Here is a 7,545-nt window from a genome sequence, read left to right on the forward strand (position 1 = left end):
AAATCCTTGATTTAAATCAATTTTAATCAAATTTTCAATTTGTACTTCAGTTATTTTCTAAAGAAAGATGCATTCTTATTGGTTGAGATAATTAAAACATGTTGATTTACAACTGAACAGAGCCTTTACACTAGATTTAGTAAATATTTTTGCTACCTAGGAGGTACGCTATAATGATATGTTTATTTAAGCAATTGTACAGCTTAATATTTTCAGCTTCTTATTAACTGTATACTTTTAGTATGTTAGAAAATGGTGAATGATACATTGCCTAATTACTAGAAAACTTTTTTCTCATTTGTGTCAAGCTGCATTAGGATTTAACTGGAATTAAACAAAATAACCTTAAAATGTTTTAGATACAAAACATGATCAAAATATGTTTCATATTTATAACAATGATTTATTAAACAGATGGATTAACTGTAAGTGAATTAAACTGATTATTTCAGGTCAGCCTAGGAACATTGTCAAATATGCTTAAGTGAAAGTGCCTGGAGCTTAAGTTCCTGCTCTTTTGAAAATGAGAGCCTCTTAAATTACTTAGGCTGACCTATTGTGCCATATTTATAAAGCTTAACCTCAAAAGTTAAAAATTTTCCCTTGATTCTTTCTTTATATAGAAAAGCAACCTTTAACTCAAAGTTTTTAACAGAGGGTCATTGTTTCAGCATATTTATTTTTATTTAAAAATTTTAAGAGATAATAAATTTAGTCCATAACATAGTTTGTATTAAATTCATATTTCATTTTAGACAGTTTTTAAAAAGTAAAACAATCAAATTTTTTAATTTTTTCTTTTAACAAAAAAAACAAAATCAATTTTTATCCATCCTGCTGAATATAGTTTAAGTACAGGTGTGGGAGCCAGGACTGGTGGAGTTCTGTTCCCAACTCTGCCACTGACTCTCTGGCCTTATCTACACAAGGGAAATCTTGCAAAGATTTCTCACCACTGCTTATACTAGTCCAGCTCCACCAGTGACAACAATGTTGAGAAACCTTGTGTAGGCAGCTACCCGCATTTCAAGTACCTGTTGACTAGACCTTCTCCGGACTTGGTTAAATATTCTGGTGCTTAAAACGTGATGTCAAATGGTGGCTGATCTACACTAAGATTCTCAAAGTTGCTACCCCCAGTGGAGGTAAACCAGAGTTAATTTGTAGTATGTCCCTAATGGAGATGGGAAATGCTATATAGATACAAAGTTGCTTATCAGAGTGTAACTCTGGTTTATGTATACAGACATCCTCCCAGAGATAAGACATGCTATTGCCATTGTTGCAGAGAGGGAGAGGGGATAACTTGGAAATTAAAAGGAAAAATCCTATTCTGATAATAGGACCAAATTCACCACTGGTGTAAACAGTGTAATTATTGACTTCAGTGAGGTCCAAGCCACATATGCTAACAGTGAGTTTGGCTTGAGAGTGGGAGGAAGAATACCAAATGTAGAGACTTTTTTTTTTTTAAATACACCAACAATAGCTCTTTGCTTATTCTGTGACAAAGAACTACACAGTTAAATTAATCTGATTCACATTTAATTCTTGTATTTATGTGATGGAGCTGCAATACTGTGCATTTTACTAGTATTATATTTTACTTGTAGTGTGCTATAAGTTTTCATGGGGGCCTCAGAAGGCCTGTCAGACAAATAACTGTTCTGTGGAGTTTACAATCTAAACAGGATGAATACAATTTAAATAATTAAAAGACGGGGTAGGAGCAGAGAGTCATAACTGATCTGTGGTGGCTCAGGGTTTCCCCCAATAGCTGAAGTGCCGTTCATCCAGCAATCTCAAAAGGAACAGATGTGATATCTTTACTCACATTGAGTAGTACTGTACCTTACTCTGATTAGTTTCCTTGTTTTTAATGGAACATGGTTGGAATTTGGAATTGTGATTTGTCACATGGTTAGAGCCCTGTGGGGAAAAAAAATCAATTCCAAATACTAGGTGGAAATAATGAAAACAGCTCTGTATCTATTGTTAGATAAATTGTGAGAGATGGAAGCCAGCATCCATGCACACTGGTCTTGTGCTCAGTGCTAGCAGTGCATGTTCCAAGTGGCAATGCTGGCTACTGTGCCTTGCAAAAGACAAAAAGAAGAGATGGAGTCAGACAACTTTAGAATGGGGTACATAAAGGGGTCCCTGAGGGCTGTCTGTACCACACTGCAACTTTCCCCCCACTTGAAGCTGCATGTCCTTCTGCTAGATTGCTTTCATGCAGCCAGGCCTCAAGCCACGTGGCTGAATATACCATACCTAATAATTTTAACCGTGTCAGTAATCAGACTGCTACTGAGAGGGCTCCTGCACTGGGACAGAATGAGGTACATTTTGGGGATGATCCAAAGCCAGATTCTCAGCATGATGGTATAAGCATGGCTAGCTATAAACATAAAACAAACACACACAAACACATATCTGTTTTATGGGCTAGCATTGGGCTATGAGGATCACTTAACATTTGACATGCCTGAGCTTTTCCAGGACTTAGCTACCAGAGGTATCTGTAAAAAGCCCACCGGAGCCTCTTTCCACAAAGGATGAAGACAACATCACCTGTTAATACTTTCTTTTCTTGTTACAAAGTGCAGAAGACCGCTCAGCCTATTGTTCAAGTCAATGGCTAAGAAATTCACTGTCAATGTGCCCCACTGGAAGGTCTAATACATCACTCTCACTGGTCCTGAGACCACTTGTCCTAAATCATGTTCCCTACCACGAGACTCTGTGCTCAGTTCTATGTACCAGTGCTTCCTTGTGCTATGCCAGTCTCTGAGAAACAAGGCTAGTCGTTGGACAGCTGTTCATGAACCCAAGGATACTTGGTATGTGCTGGATAACACAACAAATGACAAGATGCAACACGCTCATAGTGATAGATTTGTTGCCTTAATAAAACCTGATATACACCGATTAAAACTTGCCCAGTGCCTGGTGTCTAGATAAGGGTATGGAAGTTACAATGCCTCAACAATACTGGTCAGTAGGCGTTGAGACTACAAAGGTGGAGCGTTTGGCTGAATAAGGTTGAATCTACATCATTGACCTAAAAAACTCAACCTGGAAAACTGACTTAAAAATATTCACAGCCCACACATGAAACTCCAGCTCCCATTGGAGCTGTTTGCTGGATTCTAAATTGTGATTACTGATTAGCTAGTACTCTGACACCCTCGGCTGACAGCACCAACTGCACTAGCAAACCTGATGTGCCAGTTATCTTACAGCTCCACAAAGGCATGAATATGCTGGCATAGCTACAGCAGCAATGTATTCTTGTGCTGAGAGGTGTACGGTAATTGATGTCTTAAAGAATTGGTACCTGGCTGGCCATTGTCATGCCAGACAAGGTACAGAGGCTCACTTCACCCAGTGAAATCCTTTATAAAATAAGATGTGATTACAAAGCACAAATACTTTGAGAGAGGCTTGCTGAGTTGCACTTTATGGGCACCGATACTCCATAAGGTGTTAAACTGTGATCTGTTGCTATGTTATCTTTTACTTCGGGCTCTTAGATTTATTCTTGGAGTTCTGAAGCTGTTTGTGCCACTCAAGTCAAAAAAACATACCATGGCACTATTTGAGGCATCTGTGGTTTGATGGGAGATGCAGGGGAAGAAAATAGCTGGAATTTCAAAAGTCAGTGCTACCCAAAGTAGCTAAACATGCTCGAGATACAGGAGAACCGAACTGCCAATGCTCTGGAACTCTAAAAGCAACACCAGACTTAGTTCAAGGTAACAGGTTTATGTATTAAATTATGGACAGGCACTAGAGCTTGGGATAGGCAGCAGGAAAACTGAAACAAATACATAAAACCAAACCAAAAAGAAAATTATTTTATAGAATTACATTCTTACAGCAAAGTGAGATTTAATACGAGATCAGATTTTTATTTCATAACTAAGTGAACAGCATTATAACAACATCACCATCTTTTCACACACACATTTTAAAAATAATTATCTTCTCACCAAATGACATAAGGGAAAGATTCATTCACTGAAGATACATATTGCTATTATAGACCAAGGCTCTATTTTCTAATGAATTAAAAAAGCAAAGAACAAAAACCCACAAACAAAATCCATGGTAAACAGCTCACATTCTGAAACAGTGACTATACAATAGTATGTATTAGAAACAAACACTAAGTACTTAACAAGCTCACAGTAGTTCATTCTGTAAAATGACACTTAGGAAATTAAATATTTTTAAAATAATATAACTTGAATTTGTCAGCATCTTTTAACACAGAGAATGTTGGATCTTGGGTTTGGTATGTATAGCACACCTGCATACTTCCCTACTATTTCATTAATTATACAATATATGCCTAATACACGAGAGCAAAAACTAAGTTATTTCAAATATGCCTATCACTCTAGTACCTAGACACCACTATTAATATGAAATATTTTATCACACTGAATGCACATGATTATCTATATTTGTAAAGGGCTTATAAAGAGACTAACTATCCATTACATACATTTACATAATGTTATCTAGTTTCAAGAGGATTTTCTATATGTTGCAGTAAATACTGTACAATAGAGGTATGAATTCCTTTCTTTAGGAGTCATTAAAGTGTAATTTTGTAACCACTAAAAACAACACTCTTCAAATCAATCAACTAGGTTACTTTCCCCCCAAAATTTCCTGTGCTTGGCAACCGAAACCAAAGCTTGAATTGTGACACTTATTTAACACATTGCACCACATTAAACATTTACTACAAGTATCAACCACTATATCAAACCTCCTTTTTGTTTTTCTCCTCCTCCAGAGGTTCTACTTATAATAAATACCTGTTCAGCAATGTGTCCTATCAAATTACAAGTTTCTCAAGAGGCTGTATCTAGTAATGTTCAGGCAACAAGTTGTACATTAATTGAGAGTTCTGCTTTTGCTGTTTATTTTTAAGACCTTTGTCAGACCCAAAACTCAGTGACTTGGCTTCCTATCTGAATCACATTTTCCAAAATTCACATTAAAACACTATGTCATCTTCTATATATTGGCTAAAGAGAATCATGATGAAAATGAATTCTTTCCTTTGAAGCAATTCCAGATTGCTCTAGAATGGACACTACCACTATTTTGCCTGATGCACCTTTCACAGAACTTCCCTCAGTCCTCATACTTAACTACTCCCAGATCCAGCTCAAGAATATTATCAGACCTAGCACTATCAGTGAGCTTCTCTCAATTCCTGTTAATTCTGCATTCTCTTTCTGAAATGAAGAAACAATGATAAAAGGCCCAAGTGATACCTTGTATTTCTAGAGCACCTTTAATCAGTTCTGACATGATGCAACTAGCCAGTGAAGCATTAGGGAGACAATATTGTTACCATTGCTCTTCAACTGCTAGCTCAAAAGCAGGGGCGGCTCCAGGCCCCAGCACGCCAAGCACGTGCTTGGGGCGGCATGCCGCGGGGGGCGCTCTGCTGGTCGCTGTGGGGGGCGCTCTGCCGGTCGCCGAGAGGGCGGCAGACGGCTCCGGTGGACCTCCTGCAGGCACACCTGCGGAGGGTCCGCTGGTCCCGCGGCTCCAGTGGAGCATCTGCAGGCCTGCAGGAGGTCCACCGGATATGCGGGACCGGCGACCAGCAGAGCGCCCTCTCCGGTGTGCCACCGTGCTTGGGGCAGCGAAATGGCTAGAGCCGCCCCTGCTCAAAAGGTATTTTATTTTTTTATTTAGAGGCATAGTAGACAGTAAAAAATAAAAATAGCAGCTAGGAAGTGATTTAACTTACCTCCTCACAGGAGAGTGAGAGATTTAAGACAGTTTCCAACATTTTGGGAGACTAAGCCCTGCTCCCCTAGGAAAATGAAGTCAATCATATGTTCCTCTTCAACCCAACCATGTGTTGTTAAAGGCCTACCCAAAATAACTGATCAGATTAGATTGTGTAGATCTCCTCTCAAACTTCGTGAAATACTTGAAATGTCAACAATGCTAACTATCATCATTTAAATGAATGGCGTAGCCTTACATCAGACCTTTCATTCCAGGCTCTCTGCAAATACAGGCAGACACTACATCAGTTACACTATGGTCACATTTTTAAGGTTTTCCATAACAGCTAAATGGCACTCTTTTTTAAATGAAAGCTGAGATCCCAAAGAACAACAGAGAAGACTGTCTGAACCCCTGCAATAGCCCTTTGTGCCCACCCTAGGGGGGCAAACTCAACCCTTTGGGAAACCATGAATCAGGGCGTGTTGTTAAAGTGCACAGAAATACTCATCTCAGCGGTGCTGCACAGAAGGATGCCGTACTCAGTTTATTAGAGAGAGAGAAATACATTTAAACAGTAGTAGGAATTTAATCCCAGCACCTCAATACTGAAGACAGCATCTCATGGACAGGGTATTGCCCCCTCCCACCGCACCTGTGAAACCATCAGTGGGCATGTGGCATCTGAATAGCACTTGGGGATCTCACACAATAAATACAGATAAGTACCTGAGATCTAGGCAGGATACATATCTACCAACACCCCCTATATAAATACACATACCATACACATCTATAATACATAAATATTATAATTTATTGCAGGCTGCAGTGGGGGTGTTTGAATATGTGTCTTCTTTTTCCTCTCAGGTCTTCAATTACCACCCTTCTCCCCGCGCAGGGTCAGGGGTCCAGGTCCCTCTGCCCCATCCCTTCGCCTCCCCCACAGGAGCGGGGGCTCCGGGTTCCCCTCCCCCCGCATTCCTCCTCGTGACCGGCAGGGTCACGAGCTCCGGGTCCCTTACCTAGGACAGTCCACTGCAGGTCCGCAGCGCCGGGAGAAGAAATGGCCGGGGGCCGCCTGACACCCACCCCGCGAGCCGAGCGCCTCGCTGGTGCAGGCTCCAGCCCAGGCTATTGCCCACAGGGGAAGCGGGAGGTCCGGAGCCCACACCGAGGAGCCGCCCTGGGTGAGCGCGGTGCTGCCGGGCGGGGCACCCCAGGCCCCTGGCAAGGAGCTACTCTTCCCGAGCAGGAGACGAGAGAGAGTGGCGATGCCCAGCCCCCCGCGCCGGCGGTTACAAGCACATCGCCAGGCCACAGGAACAGCGGTTATTTTCAAATCGGTCTCAGGGTTCCATGGGCGGAGGGAGCGCGAGGTGGCGGTTGCGGGGCTGCGCCAGCGGTAGAACACCGGCGCTGCCGTTGTAGCAGCTGAAGCGGGTTCTGTGGGTCCTACCGCGCGCATGCGCGCGCCGCCCTCCTCTCACTACTATCCACGGGGGCGGGGCGGTGCTACTACGGCTGCAAGGCGCAGACGCATGCGCACAAGTAGCAGGGCAAAAAATATGCTTTACAGGCAGGGCTCCTAGACAGTGAGCCCGGGCAGATCCTGCTTGCCATTGCGGAGGTGGGTGCAGTGTCTCACTCGGACTCTGCTCCTGTGGTGGCCGAGTGCACTAGGAGCCGGCCGAGGTGTTGCTGCTCAGCCGTGGAGCGTGAATCGCTGTGGCCTCTATGACAAGAGCCAGTCAGTTATCTGTCGTTCAATACGGTGCG

The 7,545-nt window shown here is 42.2% G+C and overlaps 1 protein-coding gene across 11 annotated transcripts in view; it reads right to left on the bottom strand.

Annotated features, from left to right (window-relative positions):
* Positions 1-7,208, bottom strand: part of LRRFIP2 (LRR binding FLII interacting protein 2) — a 105,184-nt gene extending 97,976 nt beyond the window's left edge. For 7 of the 11 annotated variants that reach the window (XM_039522777.1, XM_039522780.1, XM_039522776.1 and 4 more), the window contains exon 1: positions 6,792-7,208. The gene's annotated coding sequence lies outside the window, so the exon portion shown is untranslated. The remainder of the gene's footprint in view (positions 1-6,791) is intronic. The other 4 variants (XM_039522784.1, XM_039522783.1, XM_039522781.1 and 1 more) reach the window with 1 other exon arrangement.
* Between the last annotated feature and the right edge of the window lie 337 nt (positions 7,209-7,545).

Source organism: Mauremys reevesii, linkage group 2, assembly GCF_016161935.1.
Source record: "Mauremys reevesii isolate NIE-2019 linkage group 2, ASM1616193v1, whole genome shotgun sequence".
Classification (NCBI taxonomy): domain Eukaryota; kingdom Metazoa; phylum Chordata; order Testudines; family Geoemydidae; genus Mauremys; species Mauremys reevesii.